The sequence below is a fragment of the Pan troglodytes genome, chromosome 1 (genome assembly GCF_028858775.2).
Source record: "Pan troglodytes isolate AG18354 chromosome 1, NHGRI_mPanTro3-v2.0_pri, whole genome shotgun sequence".
Lineage (NCBI taxonomy): Eukaryota > Metazoa > Chordata > Mammalia > Primates > Hominidae > Pan > Pan troglodytes.
The window spans coordinates 13,282,720-13,302,382 of NC_072398.2; the positions used below are offsets into that span (position 1 = coordinate 13,282,720).

General features: G+C 43.8%; 1 protein-coding gene across 3 annotated transcripts in view; it reads left to right on the forward strand.

The window, feature by feature from the left end:
• Positions 1-221: 221 nt before the first annotated feature.
• Positions 222-19,663, forward strand: part of LYST (lysosomal trafficking regulator) — a 220,832-nt gene continuing 201,390 nt past the window's right edge. Inside the window, exons 1-2 of one of the 3 annotated variants that reach the window (XM_063809692.1) lie at positions 264-848; positions 14,463-14,558. The gene's annotated coding sequence lies outside the window, so the exon portion shown is untranslated. Of the gene's footprint in view, positions 849-14,462; positions 14,559-17,053; positions 17,250-19,663 lie in introns of those variants that run through there. The other 2 variants (XM_009441705.5, XM_514288.8) reach the window with 2 other exon arrangements.

The window sequence follows — 19,663 nt, forward strand, 5'->3', positions numbered from 1 at the left end:
GCAGTCAGCCATGATTGTGCCACTGCATTCCGGCCTGGATGACAGAGCAAAACCTTGTCTCTGAAAAAAGAACTCAGATTTTGGGGTTTAGTTCTATGTCCTCCAATGACTGCAGACTTCTCAAACCAAGAGTAATGATGGTCCTCACAAGGACAAACTTAGGTCCACCCTCTCTGCAGAAGAATCAGGGAATTATGACTCATAGGAGCCACCACAAACTCACTAACTGGAAATCCTTGCTGCAGCTACACTGCAAAAGAATCGGACTTGATTTGCCAAATTCCCCATGTGATACAAGCGTGGCCACCTGCCAAAGAGCCAGAGGGAGAGAGGGCCACTCGCCTTCCTGGTGACACAGAGATTTCCTAGCCCCGTTACCAAACGAAAAAAACAACGCAAGGGCTTCTAAGAAGCCATCCCAATGACCTTTTGGCTTTGAGAAGAGCAGTCCTCATACCAGAGGGTTTGGGGTTTTGGCCTCTTTCAGTGTTTATTCATTCTTACATGGGAAAGTTGTATTCTGAGGTTTCTGTGGTGCATGAAGCTTTTGCCTTCACCATCTGTTCCCGTGTCTTCCTCGGGTGACATCAGAGTACAGCAGTATTTTCCCTTGCCATCTAATGGGGTTTGGGCTGTTTGACTCAACCGTGTGTGTTCCTCAATGCCAGGGGAATAATCCTACCCTAAGTCAGCTGAACAGAAGCCAGGATCTAACTGCAAACAAGAGACCCAGCTTGCTTAACAGCATGGAAGAGACCAGTTTCGTTGCAGCTACCTGGGAAGACGGTTGCTAATTAGCCTGCAACAAAGAGTTCCTTGCTCATCTAAAAGAGGCAATCACTGTTCAGGTAGGTTAAAGTGTTTCTGAGACTTTTCAGTGCCAGCCGAGAGCATGGGCAGCTTAGGAGGGCAGGCTGGGTGCAGACTGAGAGCTTTAAGTACCACCGAGAAAGGTGACTGGTGGATGAATTTCTGGCAGTGCTGTTGCCTCCAGGAGCTGGCCCCTGCAGACTGCTTGCTCAGAGAGTGGCCAGGACTGTAGAGAAACCGCAGGGAAGAGTATTTGAGGAGGGAGAATACAGATACTTTTCTGGAGTGGGGTGAGCCAAAGACATTCATTGGAGAGATTCCAATCTGATTCTCGGGTGCCAGTAAAATTGAGATTATTTGTCTGGGTCATGGCGTAGTTATAAGGACTCAATCAATACATGTGTGCAGATGGACTCATGTGGGATGTTTTTACACAAGGCACATGAAACTGAACATCTCCAACATGGACTTATTCTTTCTCTCCTTCTCACTCCTCACTGCTAGCCCTCCCTAACCCTTCAGCCTCTGTTATATTTCTGATCTATGCTAAGGCTATCTCACATCCTTAGCTTCCACTCACCACCTCTTGTAGGTTCCTATACACTCTTAACACCTTTCTCCATTTCCAATACCCTCAGCTGGGGCCCTCATCATCTTTCTCTTGGGCTACTGCAAGAGTCTCCTCACCATTGTCTCTGCCTCTAGTCCCTTTCACCTCCAATCCTCTCTTCAGGCAACTGCCCACATTTCTTTCTGAAATGCAAGCTTGGGCATATATCCAGCTTAATGGACTCCAGTAGCTGCCCAGTACCTATGGAATAAAGTCCAAAGCTTCTGCATGGCACACAGGAGCTTTCAAGATCGGCTCCCTCTGCCATTGCAGCTTCATCACCTGCAAGAGTCCAGGACTGTCATCACCTGGATTACCTGCTGTTCTCCTAATATGACCTTGGAATTGCCTCCTTACTTCCTATGCTATTCCCTCAGCCTGGAATATCTTTCTCTTGTCCTGCCTGCCAAACTCCTCCTCTTTTTTCAAGACAAAGCCACCTCCTTTGTGAAGCCTTCCCCATCCTCCTTCCTCCAGATCTGGGTTAAGTATTCTGCCTCCTATTTGTGTGTGTGTGTGTGTGTGTGTGTGTGTGTGTGAAAGAAAGAGAGTGTGTGTGTGTATGTGTGAGTGTGTGTGTTTAAATATACATAACATAAAATTTATCATCTTACCCATTTTTAAATGTACAGTTTAGTGGCATTAAGTACATTCACATTCTTGTGTAACCACCACCACTATCCATTTCCAGGACATTTTAAACTTCCCCAGCTGAAATTTTGTACCCATTAAACACTAACTCCTCATTTCCTTCTATCCCCCAGCTTCTGGCAACCACCATTCTATTTTCTGTCTATGCAAATTTGACTATTCTATATACATTATATATATAGGATTTGTCCTTTTGTGAGAGGCTTTTTTCACTTAGCATCATGCCTTCAAGATTCATCCATGTTGTAGCATGTGTCAGAATTTCTTTTCTTTTTAAGGTTGAATAATATTCCATTGCATATATATATATGTACGTATATGTAAATATATATGTGTACGTATATGTAAATATATATATGTATGTATATGTAAATATATCTACACAAACACACAGTGATATATATAATATATCACATTTTCTTTATTCATCTATCAATGGACACTTTCATTGCTTCCCCTTTGGCTTTTATGAATAATGCTGCTATGAACATGGGCGTACCAATATCTCTTTGAGATCCTGCTTTCACTCTTTGATAGGTACCAGAAGTGGAATTGTTGGATGGTATGGTAATTCAAACCCCTATTATTTTTCCTCAAAGCCGATTGTGCATGTTAAATATGCATCTTCAATGTGGTAATGTAGTTATATACAAACTTCCAAGGAGTAATTTTAGGTAATTAAAGCACAGCAAAGACTCTGCAAAGAACATCTGACTCTTCCCTGTGGTAAAAGTATGTTTTCCACACAGAAGAACTTGCAAACCTGTTGAAACGTGACAGTGTGAATAACACTTGCAATCTAAAATTAAACTCTGTCAAAATACTTCTAAGGAGAAAATTCTTTTAAGATAACCAGTTGGTAAGTTTTGTAATTACCACTTTGTTATGACCTGCTTAGGAATTTGGAGTTAGGAACCCCAGTTCCAGCCCTGCCCTGCATATCACGTACAGCAAGTCACTTAATTTCCTAGGCTGGTTCTCCTGCTTCAGCCTCCTGAGTAGCTGGGATTACATGCGCCCTCCACCACGCCCGGCTGATGTTTTTATTTTTTGTAGAGACGGGGTTTCACCATGTTGGTTAGGCTGGTCTTGAACTCCTGACCTCTGGCGATCCACCCACCTCAGCCTCCCAAAGTGCTGGGATTACAGGTGTGAGCCACCGTGCCCGGCCGCTAAATGGAATTCTTTAAAGGAAAAAATGCAGCAATACTTGTTCTTCCCATTTGCGTAAGAAAAATCTTTGAAGATGAAGTAGAATCCTAGGGACATTTAAGGGTGATAAGATAGGTTCTGGTGGGATTTTAAAACATCACAATTGAGGAGACAGTTTTCCACAAATAAGGAATAGGCACAGAGAAGGAAAGCCCTGAACCAAGAATAGAAAAAATATTCTTGGTAAAAACAGACAGTAAGTCCTACATGGTATGTATACATTCCATCTAGGCAGTATCAGTTATAGCATTAGAATAAATACCCTAACCCACTTCCCATGGTTCTTTCTGGTTTGCTGTACTTATTAGGTGTGGCAAAGATGTGTTTAGTCACTGTTATGATGGTGTCAAATGATGACACTTTTACCGAGTAATAAATCAACACAGGATCCTTGACTTAGAATAACTGACCAATCAACTTACTTGTACATCTTACAACCTCCATTCTTACCATGCATGTTTTCAGAATGTCTATGCTATTGATTCTCCACAAGGGAAGGCAGCATAAGGCAAGCCTGCTGAGTTTTTTTCACATATATTGCTAAACTAATATTGAGTGAGATATATAATCTTCCTTCTTCTCTGAAATTGAGGAAGTGGTCAATACAAAAAGAAACATGTTTGAGACAATTATAGAATTCAGATGACCTAACCATTGACTTGTAAATACAAGACATAAAAGGTACAGTGCTATGCATGTAGTTGCCGATAACTCTAAGAAAAAACGAGACACGAGTTCGCTCTTCTGAGAAACTTAGATCCATTCTTAGTCTGGGCATGGTGGCTCACACCTGTAATCCCAGCACTTTGGGAGGCTGAGGTGGGCAGATCACCTGAGGTCAGGAGTTCGAGATCACCCCGGCTAACATGGTGAAACCCCGTCTCTACTAAAAATACAGAAATTAGCTGGTCGTGGTGGCACATGCCCATAATCCCAGCTACTTGGGAGGCTAAGGCAGGAGAATGACTTGAAACCGGGAGGCAGAGGTTGCAGTGAGCCAAAATTGTGCCACTTCACTCCAGCCTGGGCGACAGAGCGAGACTCCGTCTCAAAAAAAAAAAAAGAAAGAAAGAAAGGAAGTTAGATCCATTCTCAGAGCTTTCAGTTTATAGTTCCATATTTCTCTGTTTTAGAATGCTCAGAAACAGCCTGAAAAGCTGAAAGGGAGTTAGTATGTAATAAAAGTGGCATTTCTAATTAGAGGGGAAAAGATGAGTATAATGAATGGTGTTAAAGGAACAGACTATGTATCTGGAGTAAAATATTTTTCCCTGTTCTCTTTCCCTTCAAACAGTCCTCCACACATGTTGTCAGGTGTCTGGTTAGATAGCCAGTTAACACAGGTAGCACCTGGGGTGCCACTCAGCAGTTCTTGAGGTGAATATTGTTAGCAGGCGACCATTCCCGCCATATGCTCCCTGCTTTTGCAAAACCAGTCCCCAGTGGCCAAAGATTTGTCTTACTTTCAGACATCTATTATATGCCTGCCTTCAACTGGTCAGAATTCACCCCCATACCTGCAAATGTATTCTCCCCAGTGACAAATGCTCTAATATTATTTCTGTGTATTAACAGTCAGCCACAAGTGGGTAGGATACTCACCTCATAGTTGTCTTCAATGTGTGAAGAATGGCTGGTAGTGGTGGTTCACACCTGTAATCCCAGTGCTTTGGGAGGCTGAGGTGGGAGGATTGCTTGAGCCCAGGGGTTTGAGGTTACAGTGAGCTATGATTGCACACAGAACTCCAGACAGGGCTATAGAACAAGATCCTGTCTCTTAAAAAATGTGTTACCTATTGGGTACAATGTTCACTATTCAGGTGATGGGTACACTAACAGCCCAGACCTCACCACTACTCAATATATCCATGTAATACAATTGCACTTGCACCCCTAAATCTGTAAAAAAAAAAAAATTAAATACTAATGTGCAAAGAACTGTGTTCATTAGATTGCCTGAGCCCAGCATGGTGGGTGGCAAGCATGGGTTAAAAGCCAGGTTTCCAACAATTAGCAAAGGCACAGCTGCCAGTAAATATGGTGTTGTCTGTATCCCATCAGGAAACCCTTGCTCTCCTATTAGACCTAATTATCAGTCAGCAGCTGAGTTCCAAAAATGGTGCTATGGGTTTGGCAGGAAACAAGTCAGGAGAGGTTATCCTGCTGGGTGAGAAGTCCTGTGATGGTGCTTTACAATACATTTCCTGGTCAGCTATTACTGTGATTTGGTGACCTCAAAATCTTGGCTGGTGCTTTTAGGTCTGGAGGAGGAACTTGGGCAGTAGGAACCACAATGGCGGAAGCAGGGCGGCCGTCATTATTTTTACTTCAGGTTGCTAGTATCTGACTATTAGGGAACATGTGTCCAAGGGGGTGGAATCAGGGAGAGTGGGATAGAAGGGAGAGTTTCTTCTTGAAATCACATAGAATTCAGGAGAAGCTGAGTTCAATGGCAGCTTGCACACTGGTCACAGAGTCCACCCGCAGAGCCAGAGTTGCTCTGCCACAAGCCACTCCCTCATCACTCAGGGTGGGAATGCAACTTGCCAAGACTGCCTCCTGGCCTGGAGTCCCCCTCCAGCTGAAGGCCGAGCTCACCTGCTCCAGGGATGTTGCCTTGGGGCTCTGCTGATTAAGCTACTCTACCTTGCCAACACGTGTGAAGTGACAGGATGATTTTTAAAACTATAAAGATCCAGAAGATTACATTATTAAGTGGGCCCAGACATGTTTAAATGCATTGCATATTTGAGGCCCTTTCCAATTCAAAGGTGCTTTGATACATCTTATCTGAGTCAACTGTCTTCCTCAGTTAGATTTCTAGAATCTAGTAACACCCTGTTGCCCTGTCTTCTTGATATTATATTTCAGTGATTGGTTTTCCAACCTAATGTCTGCATTTGCTCCAATATCAATGTGTGTTTTAGATTTTTTTTTTTTTTTTTTGGTGGCAGATATTCTCAGATACTTCCGAATAGATCATACATTTTATTTTCCATAAGATGACCCACCTGGGCTACATCTACACTGCTAAGCGATACAATTGTCTCGGAACTGTACTCACGGAATAGAAACGTTTAAAAAAGAAAGTTGACCGGCCAGGCACGGTGGCTCACGCTTGTAATCCTAGCACTTTGGGAGGCCAAGGCGGGTGGATCACCTGAGGCTGGGAGTTCGAGACCAGCCTGACCAACATGGAGAAACCCCATGTCTACTAAAAATACAAAATTAGCTGGATGTGGTGGTGCATGCCTGTAATCCCAGCTACTCGGGAGGCAGAGGCAGGAGAATTGCTTGAACCCGGGAGGCGGAGGTTGCAGTGAGGGAGATCGTGTCATTGCACTCCAGCCTGGGCGACAAGAGCAAAACCCCGTCTCCAAAAACAACGACAACAAAGTTGACCATAAGTGAACTGTTTACAAAATGAATTCTGTGTTCCCATGATTCCTATATTTCCTCCTCTGATGTCAGCACAATCTGGGCAGGGAGAAGGATTTTTCTTCCATCAGAGGCTCCAGCAAACACCTGGTAGAGTGAGTGACCCCTCTCTGTCATGGCTGGTGTGTGGTCCTGGCCCCTCTTGATAGCGGGACAGGGCCAGCCATTCTCTTTTCTCTGGTACAACCACTTGGTTATATGGATAGCATGTCAGTGCTGACTTCAACCAGGGATCCCACAGACATTTTAGGGAAAACAAGCCTTTCTGTTTTAAATCTCAGATGCTTTTGTCCAGGACTGGACATAGAAATATCTAGAAAACAGGTAAGGAGCAAATCTGGATGCCAGACCCTCTGCTGTGCTTACAGTCACCTGTTCCATTCTGCAACCCAACTTTTATTATCAGATAAGCTTTTGTACCTGGGAAGGTCTGAATGAGAGCTCTTCAGTCACTCCTCTGAACCAATGCCTGGGGCTGCCCCACCAGGACCCGTATAACTCGTACCATCTAAATTCTAGTCATAAACATAGCTTAGGCTTAAAGTGGACCATGCTACACTAATATTCAGTTCTGATTCCAAATATATGACAGGACTGTGCCTCTCAAATTAGCTTATGTAGTGAGCTGGGCAAATGATTATGTCATTTTTACAAGTTTAGTTTCTCTTTGCAGAAAACAGAACTTTACTAACAAACAGGATGTCACGTCATAGGGCACATAGATGTCAAATATTCCGATCTGCCAGGAACAAAAAATCAGAATTTAAATAAAATCTCCCCAAGTATGATAATAAGCTCTAGCAACTGTCAGCCATGTGGCTACAGATCATAGAGAATTCATTCAACTATTTGTATTCTTCTGTGTCATCAGCTTCCTCGTTTATCCAAAAAATTAATTGAGCAACTACTATCTTGGTTACTTGGGAACACAAAAAGTCAAAATGCAGTTCCCACAACTTAATAAACTCAAAGTGTATTTGAGAAGACAAACCATTTTTTTTTAAAGAAAATAACAATAGAAATACTGTGGGAAGCAGGAGAGGGAGGGAAAACTATATTGGATTGTGTTTTGTTTTTTTGGCCATGTGGGATGTTCTTTCCCTTTTAGCAGATAAAAAAGAAAATGTATTTTCTTTTTTTCTTGAGACAGAGTCCCACTCTGTCACCCAGGATGGAGTGCGGTGACATGATCTCGGCTCACTGCAACCTCTCCCTCCCAGGTTCAAGTGATCCTTTCACCTCAGCCTCCTGAGTAGCTGGGACTATAGGAGCTGCCACCATGCCTGGCTAATTTTTGTATTTTTAGTAGAGATGGGGTTTCACCATGTTGGCCAGGCTGGTCTCAAACTACTGAGTGGTTCTAGTGAACCACCTGCCTCAGCCTCCCAAAGTGCTGGGATTACAAGCACGAGTCACTATGCCCGGCCAAGAAAAAGCATATTTTAATTTAAATCTTAACTCATAAATAAGGAAAGATCATGCCTTTAGTACATTCAATGCAGTTTGTTTGTTTTTGTTTGTTTGTTTGTTTGAAACAGAGTCTTGCTCTGTCACCCAGGCTTGAGTACCATACCTCACTGCAAGCCTCAAACTCCTGGGCTCAAGCCATCCTCCTGCCTCAGGCTTCCAAGTAGCTGGGACCACAGGCGTGTGTCACCATGCCTGGCTAATTTTTTACTTTTGTAGAGATAGGGTCTCGCCATGTTGCCCAGGCTGTAGCACAGTTCTTATGCAGGTGTAGGATGAAGACTAATTTAGACAACCAAGCAGTTGTGTGGGGCAGGACTCCTTCCATCAGCATGATGTAGCTGCCCCCTGGCTTAGGGTAAATTTTTATCCTTTGGTGTCTGGTCCTTATTAAAACAGACTCTCCACCAGCCACTCTGGAGAGTCAGAATATTGTGTTATTATAGTTATGAAATGCTTAATCAGCATCCCTGTAATTGCCACACAATAGCCCCAAGATATTTGTCCCAGGATATTTAACATGTGCTTTGAGGTTTTTCAATAAGTGATTGGACATTTTAAGCAACACGGAACATGCCTTAGTTAAAAATGAAAGGAGGAAATAGGGAATAGTGATCTATGCAGCTACAGTGGGAGCAGAAGGAAAACACAAATCATCTTCCTCCACCCTCCTGCCTGCCTTCCCAGCATCATTCTCAGCCTCCCTGAATTGTGGCATTGACTCTTTCACTTTGGAAAAGATCTTCAAACCACCGTGATCTTTCCCACCAGTCTTTACACCCGCTGTTCCCTCTATTCTAGGAATGGAGGGAACAAAATATACTTTAATGTACATATAAATCACCCGGGGATCGTGTTAAAATGCTAAGCCTGACTCAGTAAGTCTGGGGCATGGCCTGAGATTCTGCATTTCTCTCAAGCTCCCAGGTAATGCTGATGCTGCTGGTTGGAGGAGGAGCCTGGGCTTGGAACACCCTTGCTGTCCGTCCTAGCTCAGCTGTCAGTTGTTTCTGGACACACGGATTTTATGCACACACATCTATGCACATACACGCCCATACAAATAACAACCATATCAACAACACCAACAAAACAACAAACCCTTTCAGGGACCAATCAAATTTCCAACTCTTTATTGTCAACTGATTGGTCCAGAAAGGCTATTTGAGACATCCAAACTGTTATTTCTGTATCATAAAAGGAAGATTATTTAAATTCTCCAAAAGTAGGAAGGGCTTAGTTTCAGAATAAAGGACAGTCCTTTGGATAAAATTAGCTTTATGAAAAAAATGTTTTCTGCATTACTCTTATTTTAAAAAATTTATCCTAGACTGAAGGTACTTAAAATATTAGGAAAAACTGGCCTGCTCAAAGCCTGCTGAGTGTTTAAGTCTCAAGTTTAGAGGCTGCTTTCCAAGAAGCTTTTTATGATCCCAGGATGGGAGTTGGGTGTCCCTCCGCGCTGCTCCAGAGAATCCTACGCACAATGTTGCCATAACCTTCATCTCCCTCGACTATAATTGCTTGTTTACTTGTCTGGAGTCCAAGCAGAACCAGAATGTCTTTCATTCCAAAGCCTTGAACGTTGCAAGTATACAGAAAATACCCAATAACTGAATGAAGGTCTGAAATAACAGATCAATCCTGCAATCTTACTACTGTAGTGGATTCTGTGTGTGGGACTAGGTAGAGTTGGAGACATTTTTTTGAAATGGTGCAAAATTGTGGTGTTTATAGAACGGTAAACTGTAAATATTCAGAATCTTTTTATGTAGTACCATTTTTCAAGGAGGCAGCGAAACACACATATATATTTTTACCTGTTCCTTACCTTGACCCTGAGTCACCCTTTTCAACTGTTGCTTTGAAGTGGTCAAGTGTTATTCTATTCTATGCATCTGCTGAGAACTTATATTATTTGTGTTTTTCTATTTCCTTCTGAATGAGGGACCATGAGTTTTAGCGAGTCCTTGTAATTTTTAATCTGCTTAGATAACCTGGGCTCTTGGCTTTATAAACAGGAATGAATAGGAAACCTGTATTTCAAATGATAATGTTTCTTAATTTCCTTGTACTTCTTAGCCTGTGTATTGTGTAGGACAGATTTAGTTTGCTCTTCCAAAATAAACAGCTAGTGTGGTTTCAGGTGAAAGTTAATCGGAAATTTGTAGACCGCAGGAATATATTGGGAATTAAGATAGACAAATATTGGCTGTCAAAATAAGTAATGCCAAGTAAATCACCTGGCTAAGAATTATGCTCAATAATAGACCCAAATCTCTCTTTTTTCAATGATAGTGGTGGTAATAGTAATAATATGCAATAATAACCACAACTATGTGTGTTTGTGTGTGTGTCTACTAAAACACCTGTGGGCATGTCTGTCAATTACTAATGATTATCTCTAGGGTGAGATCATGGAATACTTCCATTTCCTACGTTGTATATTGTGTATTTGTCTAGTGTTTGAGTTTATTACTATAGCATATGTTTTCTGTTGTAAGCAGAAAAACAGGACAGAATTGTTAAATGGAAAAAAAAACTTGTATGAGAATTAATGACACTGTTGCCCACAAGTACAGTCTTTTCTACTATGAAAGTAGAACACTATGACACGTTCAGCCTGAGGTTTCCACAGGAGAGGGGAAATTTCAGTTGTTTTTAACACTTTTAGTTGGTTGGAAAGGTCATCTCAAGGAAATAGTTTCTGATGTTTATGTCAGGACTCAACACCATACCCCAAAGTTTGGTGCCTTGGCATGCTGAGTACTTTGAACAAACTGCAGGAAACCAAGAGAGCCTCAGAAGCAAGATCTGTTTCACCTTCTCTCGCCCTCCTTTCTCCTGCTTCTCTTTCTCCTTCAAGATAGGCCGTGGAAACTCTAAGGCAAGCCATAGAAAGTAGAACTCCTCCACCACAAAGCAAGTCATAAACCTGGAAATATTATTCTTTTTCTTCCCAACTTTCTTTTTGCTTTTTGAGACAGAGTCTCACTCTATCACCCAGGCTGGAGTGCGATGGTGGGATCTCGGCTTACTGCAACCTCCACCTCCCAGGTTCAAGCGATTCTCCTGCCTAAGCCGCCTGAGTAGCTGGGACTACAGGCATGCACCACCACACCCGGCTAATTTTTTGTATTTTTAGTAGAAATGGGGTTTCACCATGTTGGCCAGGCTGGTCTCGAACTCCTGAACTCAAGTGAACTGCCCACCTCTCAAAGAGCTGGGATTACAGGTATGAGCCACTCTTTCTGCCCAACTTTCTGAATAGAAGCTGGCCATAAAAAAATTCTCTGACCTCCCCTGTTGGATGATTCTAGGTCATAAGACCTTCATTCCAGAGGCATCCTGCCCTGTATCCGGGAAGAAGGAATGCTGCACACAGATGCCGAGAAGAATCGGAACAGACAGGCATTGCTGGATCCCCCCTCGGTCTATTACCACGAGATCAAACTCTTTTGTCCAATCACATTTCTACAGTGCTGTCCATTCTTCACTGAATCTAAGCAGAAAAATGGGCAGTTTTCCCTGGGTCTTCCGGTCTTCATTTCTGAAGTCTTCCATGTTACATAAAACTTTTTTTTTTTTTTTTGAGACAGAATGTCACTCCGTCGCCTGGGCTGGAGTGCAGTGGTGCGATCTTGGCTCACTGCAATCTCTGTCTCCCAGGTTCAAGCAATTCTCCTGCTTCAGCCTCCTGAGTAGCTGAGACTACATGCATGTGCCACTATGCCTGGCTAGTTTTTGTATTTTTAGTAGAGACTGGGTTTCGCCACATTGGCCAGGCTGGTCACGAACTCCTGACTTCCGGTGATCCACCCGCCTCAGCCTCCCAAAATGCTGGGATTACAGGTGTGAACCACTGTGCTTGGCCCCATGTTACGTAAAACTCTGATTAAATAAATTTGTATATTTTTTCCTGTTAATCTGTCTTTGTTTTATTTCAGAGCCAGCCAGGAACGCTGGGAGGGTTGAGGAAACATTTCCTCCCCGACATATAGAAATCTTTTAATGCAAGGACATAAGAGTTTTTGAGTAAAGTATAGATACTGTCACCGGAAAAGGGATCTTGTCCCAGACCCTGAGAGCAGATTCTTGGATCTTGCACAGGAAAGAATTCAGGGCGAGCTGCAGAGTATAGTGAAGTTAAGATAGTTTATTAGAGACTACTCAATTACAGAGTAGGGTGTCCTTAGAAAGCAAAAGGAAGAACTCACTACCTTAAACGTAGTGCTTGCTTGTATAGGTTGTTAAGAATAGTGTACTTTATTACAAAGACTTGTGATCAGCTTGTGACATGCTATTAGTATTGTTATTTTCCTATGTTACTATTGATTTCAGCAAGAATTAATGAGTATATTATATTATCTTTAAAGCAAAACCTAGTCTTAAACTAAGAATGCTTTTTGTTCTTAAAGTACTAGGATGTTTCCATAAATTCTGGGTCTTTAATTAGTTATTAGCATCATTAACTCATTCCCTCAACCATAAATGTCTTGTGACCAACAGTGCCCAACCCCTTGGGAATGTAACACAGCAGGTTTGCTTTTATCCAGCCTTTATTCAAGATGGAGTCGCTCTAGTTAGGACGCCTCTGACAATACTTTTGGGGATTTCAAATGCTACTGGTGATTTAGTAGAGAAAATTACATGAAAGAATCATACTAAAACCAAATCTGATAACTTTTGCAAAATGAAATGGATGTTGGTAACAACTTAATGAAGACATTAATTATGAATTGACCTCTTCAATAAAGTTTCAAGGTGGCTACCAAGACGCACAATTGTAAAAGATGTATATGCATCCTAATAAGGTAAAGCACTTCAAAATTAAAGTGACACTCAAAATTAAATTGATGCAGGTCTTTAGTCAAATGCATAATTTTATTCATCTGTATAATTCTGACCTTCTTGCTATTGCTGAAATCGCAGTCTTGTATTCCTCTACCACTTCACAAATCCATTTCTGTTCCCGTGCATTGCAGTAGGCATTAAGATTGTCCAGCTCCAAAATTATGGTTAACTTACTGTTTGGATATTTATTTGAATTTTCAACAAAATTTTCTTAATTTAACTATCCAAATATTTACTGAGTGCCTACTAAGTGCCAGGCACTGTTCTGGTCCTTGGGATACATCAGAAATAGAACAAAGATTGTGGCCCTTGTGGAGCCCATAGTCTAAACAGGGGTGACAATGAAAATAAACATAAGAAATAGGCAAATTATGTAGTATGTTAGAAGCTGATGGGTGCTATGAAAGAGATGGTGTTTAGAGTTACAGGTTACACTGTGATAAAAGAAACACTTCAGCCAAATTAAATTTAAAGTTTAATTGAGCACAGAACGATTCGTGAATCAGGCAGCCTTCTGAGCCAAGGTAGGCTCAGAGACTCCCGCGCAGCCACACGGTGGGAGATTTATGGACAGAAAAAGGAAAGTGACATACAGAAAACGGAAGTGAGGTACAGAAACCACTGGGTTGGTTGCAGCTCAGCGTTTGCTTTATTAGAACACAGTTCAAACAGTTGGCTACATTTGATTGGCCAAAACTCAGGGATTGACACAGGTGTGGGCTACGGCCTGTTTACACCTTCATTTGTTATAGCTCATGATGTACAGAAAAACCTTTAAGCTGAACTTAAAATATGCAAGGAGGCAGCTTTAGGCTAAACTTAACAACTGTGTCAACTCTCACCAATGCCACCCACCTCCCCACACCCCCCAAGAAGGGACAGAGAACATACATGTTTTTTAATACTATTGTTTTAGGGAACATTTGTGAGCTGAGGTCCATTCATGCGTGGGGTCCAGGGCAGAGGCCCCTCTTGCCTAGTTTAAGGGCAGTATTGAGGGTAGACCTCATTGAGAGGTGAAATTTGAGCAAAGACGTGGAGGAGATAAAGGAGTTAACAACTGCAGCCATGTGGAGAAAACAAATTTCAAGCAGAGGGGCCGGCCAGTCAGTGCAAAGCCCTTAAAGCAGGACTGTATCTGGCATGTTTGGTAAACAGTAAAGAAGCAGGTATGTAGGTAGTGATGGGAGAGTAGAAAGAGACGAAGTTACGAGGAGCCAGATGGTGTAGAGCTCTGTAGGCCAATTGTAAGGACTTTGGCTTTTATCTGAGAGCAGTGGAGAGCCAATGCAGATTTTTGAGCAGAGATGTGACATGATTTGATTTATATATCCATTTAGTCACAAATAATTTTTAAAGGTGTTTTGGAGAATAATTAAATGTGAAATTATGCACATTTACGTTGACTGTGTTGTTTTAGGCTGGGATGTTACAATCTCATTGAAGATTATAATTCTGGAGTCAAATTAGCTGAAGACTTTCCTGCTTAAAAAGTTTTCCAGCATGTGATACATGCGTAAGTAGAGCTTTTTTTTTATTATTATTATTATTTTTGAGACGGAGTCTCGCTCTTTCACCCGGGCCAGGCTGTAGTGGCGCTATCTCAGCTCACTGCAAGCTCCGCCTCCCGGGTTCACGCTATTCTCCTGCCTCAGCCTCTGGATTAGCTGAGACTACAGGCGTCCGCCACCGCGCCCGGCTAATTTTTTGTATTTTTAGTAGAGACGGGGTTTCACCGTGTTAGCCAGGATGGTTTCCATCTCCTGACCTCGTGATCTGCCCGCCTCGGCCTCCCAAAGTGCTGGGATTACAGGCGTGAGCCACTGCGCCCGGCCAAGTAGAGCTTTCTTCTATATACCTATTACTTTACTTTTTTCTTCTTTTTCATGTTCTTCACTACACATTTTGTGTGTGTTCCTAGGAAATCTTTTAAACTAAGTTTTATTTGATATGTATATTTAGTATCGATGTTCTAAGATACTATTGAATAAAATACATACTGCAGTAGCTTAGTTAAAATACTGGAACCGAGGCCAGGCGCGGTGTCTCATGCCTGTAATCCCAGCACTTTGGGAGGTAGAGGTGGGTGGATCACCTGAGGTCAGGAGTTCGAGACCAGCCTGACCAACATGATGAAACTCTGTCTCTACTAAAAATACAAAATTAGCCGGGCATGGTAGCACATTCCTGTAATCCCAGCTACTTGGGAGGCTGAGGCAGGAGAATCACTTGAACCCGGGAGGCGGAGGTTGCAGTGAGCCGAGACTGTGCCACTGCACTCCAGTCAGGGAAAAAGAGTGAAGCTGCATCTTGAAAATAAAATAAAATAAAATAAAATAAAATAAAATAAAATAAAATAAAAAACACTGGTACCGAAAAAAATAATAGTCACAAATGACATTACTTTGTGCCTTTTACAAACAAATAATACTTTGAGGGCCAATTGTATACCATTATCATCTAAAGTCTGTCTCATTTTCTTTGCTTTAATGAAATCATGATAATCTATTATTTTCTACTCAAGGTTAACAGAAACTGGCTTGTTACTTAATATTTCTTTGACTTCTTTTGTCCATTAAAAAAGGGGGGTGTTTTTAAGATTAGTGGGTGAAAGTTGATGTATAAATAAGAGTAGACACAGCTTTAGGTAAAATGACGAAACAGGTTAAGTTTGGCTTCCTCTTTTTGTTTCAGTTCAGGCACATGCACCTAGCACAATACTTAGCGCATTGTAAGTGCTCATTATATACTGCTTAAATGAGTGATAAGTTCCCTGAGACATGTATTTCCTGCACTTGTTAGGGTTCAGTGAGCTGATATCCCGCCACTGCCCTCCAGCCTGGGCGACAGAGCGAGAATCTGTCTCAAAAAAAAATAAAAATAAAAATAAAAGACTACCTGCCAGAGGAAGTGGGCAATCTTCGCCTAAAGATATGAACTGCTAATGGTTAAACATCAGACATCAGAGAAGACATATTTTAAAGCGGGGAATTTTCCCCAAGAGCACCCTCTAAACCACATCAGTGGGCAACTTAACGCACTTTGCTTGTCATTGGGTTAGATGGGAGTTTGAGGAATTGGGAGTAACATTTGGCATATAGGCTTGGGACATAATATCCTGAATTATTTCTATTTCATAATTCCTGTGCAAAAAATTATGGGAGTTGTTGATTCTACAGCAATTCCTGTCAATTTGTAGATGATCTGCTTATTAATAGTTTGTATTGTTTGGGAGAACTTGAAAACTACCGAACGATTACAGTTCAGGCTTTTTCCCAATACCTCTGGCGTTGCTGTCTCAGTGACTAGGAGGTGAGGAGGGTGGCCCTTGAAATGCCAAACTGCCTACCGCAGCAGTCTGCCAGCAACGTGCTGGGCCCAGAGCCGGGGATGCAGCCAAAACATCCTGGATTTTACCTACAGCTCCCACCCTCTGGAGGAACTGGTCTGTTAGGGCATATGACACTGACAGTGCGCACTGTATACAAACCGTGTTTGAACAGGAGTCGGTTGGAAAACACACCACTGCACTGAATTACTTCTGCAGTGGCTTTGCAAAGCTCTTTTTGTTTCTTGAAAGAAGCCGACGGTAACCATTACAATATGGCTTTTTCCAGGTCCCAGAGGAAGGCTAGGGGTGCCTTGTGGGTAACCCTTTCTCCCTCTCCTGACTCCTTCCCGTTATTTCTTCTATCTTCATCCTCTAGACCTACACAATGGGACAGGTTGACAGTCTGTGTTGAATGGAAGAGGCGGACGATGCGCTTGTGTTTGGTGCGTCTCAAACGGTGCTCGCACTCCCCAGGGTCTGACGCAGCCCACTACGCAGAGCCCTGGGAGGAGGTGCGGACCCAGCGTACGACCCCCGACCGCTGAGAAACCCAGACCGGGCCCGGCCGCAGCCCTGCGGGTCGGCCCGCCCCCCTGCCTTCCCTATTGGCTCGGCAGTTCCACGCGTCACGCCTGCGACGCCGGCGCTGCCCTCCCAGAGGAGGCGGGGCTTACACGCGCGAGGCGGAGCCAAGAGCGCACGCGCAGACGAGCGGGTCTGGGTCCGGACGAGGGGAGGGAGGGGGTGGTGTTCTCGGTTTCCTGGGTTACCTGGGCGGGCGGGGGTGGGGAGTACGCGGCGGCGGCGGCAGCGGCGTCGGCTCGGGGTTCTCCGGGAGAGGGGGAGCGCGCGGCGGCCGCAGCTGCCACAAACCAGGTAAAGGCGGCCGCCGGGCGCCGACGCTGCCGGCAGAAGATTCCGGGTCCCGGCCCCTCTGCGTGGCCTGGAGGGGAGGCGGTTTGGGGCTGGTGGCAGTCAGCCTGGGTTGAGGGCCGGGGCCGCCGGGCTGAGGGCGCGAGGGCACTCGGCCTGACGCGCCAGCTCGGGGCGTCCTCTCTGGCTTCTGGGCTCTGGGACTTGTCGCGGCGCCGGGCCGCCTTTGACAGCCGCCGAGCTGCGGGCGGGAGCTCGGCTGGGCCCCTCTGGGCCATTGCAGCGGCCACTGGGCACTAACTTTATTTCGCAGCGCGAGGGGGGCGAGGTCGAGCAGGCTGACGGCGGTGTGTTGCTACCTTTATTTTATTTTTTGATCCTGTGCCGCTGCACTACTCAGCCCAGCTGGGCCCAGGCTGTCAGGTTGACGATGGGAGTTGACGGTTTCCGCGCCACCACCCAGCAGGTCACTCCCCACGCTGTTGCCGTGCGGCGTTCGCCCACCTGTCACCTACACCGTGCGCCTCGGTCCGCTCTTTCCTCCTGTCCGTGACACCCTTTGACTGGGCGAGAGCCTCTCTTTCCAGGGGATCCCCTGAGACATCTGCCGTCTGTCTCCGGTATCACTGGAGCCTGACTGAGATGCCCCTTCGCTTCTGATGGGTTAAATAAGCTGGGAAATTACCCGAGAAGACCCCGGTACCACAGTGTAAAGCCCAACGAAGGGGTTGCTTAATGGTCCAGGGGATACAGAGGCTTTAAGAAACGTTTCCTTAACGCTAATTCTTATCTGGTTAAACAAAACATAACAAAACATCCCCGATCCGCTCAGCAGACCATACACACCCAGCGACGGCACTTGATAGTTAATGGGGTTTGTTTTAAGCAGATAGAAAATTTTAAGGGAGTCGAATCTTGTGTTGAATGCGTTCGTGTTGAATTTGGGCCAGTGTTTCCTTGAAGATCAAATGCAGGTTGCATTTTCCTATTGTTTGTTTAACAGATTGATAGGACAAACTGAATTAGACTTTTCTTCCTGATGATTCTTGGCTCTTCTGCGCTATTATTTTAAAATTCCACGCCTAGATTCCCTATGCTAATAAAGATGTTGACTTTAAGCTTTCAATTTATAGATGTAGTTGATTAATATGGGGTATCTGTTTTAAAGAGCTTTGTTAAGTAGCCAACAACTCTATTTCTGATAGCTGTTTGCTGTCATCCATATTGTTACTACAAAGATTGGAGAATTTGGAGAAGAGAGGGCATAAGGAAAAATGAATTGCTGTAATTTACATGAAAATACTTCACAAACTATATAATTATATATATGTATTTAGTAAATATTTATTGAGCACCTACTGCGTGTCAGATACTTTTCTAAGAAAACATAAATATCTGCTCCTTCATGGAGCTTATATTCTAGTGGGGACCTCAGATAATAAACAAATAAAATATGTGCTGTGTCAGATGGTGTTAAGTACTACAGAGAAAAAGCAGGGAAGAGGGAGGGCAGGGAAGAGGGAGGGCAGGGAACCGGGAGAGGTTTGCAATTTTAACTAGAGGCAGCCGGGGAAAGCTTCCTAGAAAAGGTATCATTTGAGCCAAGACCAGAAGTAAGTGAGGGGTAATCCATGTACCTCTCTGAGGGAAGGATGTGCTAGCAGAGAGGAAGACAGAAGGGCTTGCAGAAGCCCTGTGTGCTGGGCATGTTTGAGGACAGCAGAGAGGCTGATTTGGCTGTGGTGGAAAAAGCAAAGAGGAGTAGAAATAAAGTCAAAGAGGTTAGTGTGGTGGGAGATTAGACTGTATAAGGCCTTGTAGGCCCTTTTAAGGACTTGAGTTTCTACTCTCAGTGGAAAGGGGAGTCCACTCTTTGAGTAAAGAACCTTACCTTTTATTTTTAGTTTTGAGTCAGGATCTCACTTTGTCTCCCAGGCTGGAGTGCAGTGGCACGATCACAACCTACTGCAGCCTCGACTTCCCAGGCTCAGGTGATCCTCTCACCTCAGCCTCTGAAGTAATTGGGACTTCAGGCACACATCACCCACCATGCCTGGCTAATTTTTTGTAAAGATGGGGTTTCGCCATGTTGCCCAGGCTGGTCTCAAACTCCTGGGCTCAAGTGATCCATCCACCTTGGCGTGTCAACATTCTGCGATTGTAGGCGTGAGCCACTGCGCTCGGCCCCAGGCTTGCCTTTTAAAAATGATCATTCTGGGCGCTGGATGGAGAATAGACTTTGTTGTAGGGGAAGGGTTGAGCAGGAGCAGAAGCTGGGATACCAATCCGGAACTGTTGCCCTAATCCAGGCCAGAGATAATGTAGCTTGGACCAGAGTGGAATTGGTGGAGTTGGTGAGAGGTCATTGATTTCAGGATAAATTGAGGGTAGAGATGTAAAAGACACCAAAATTTAGT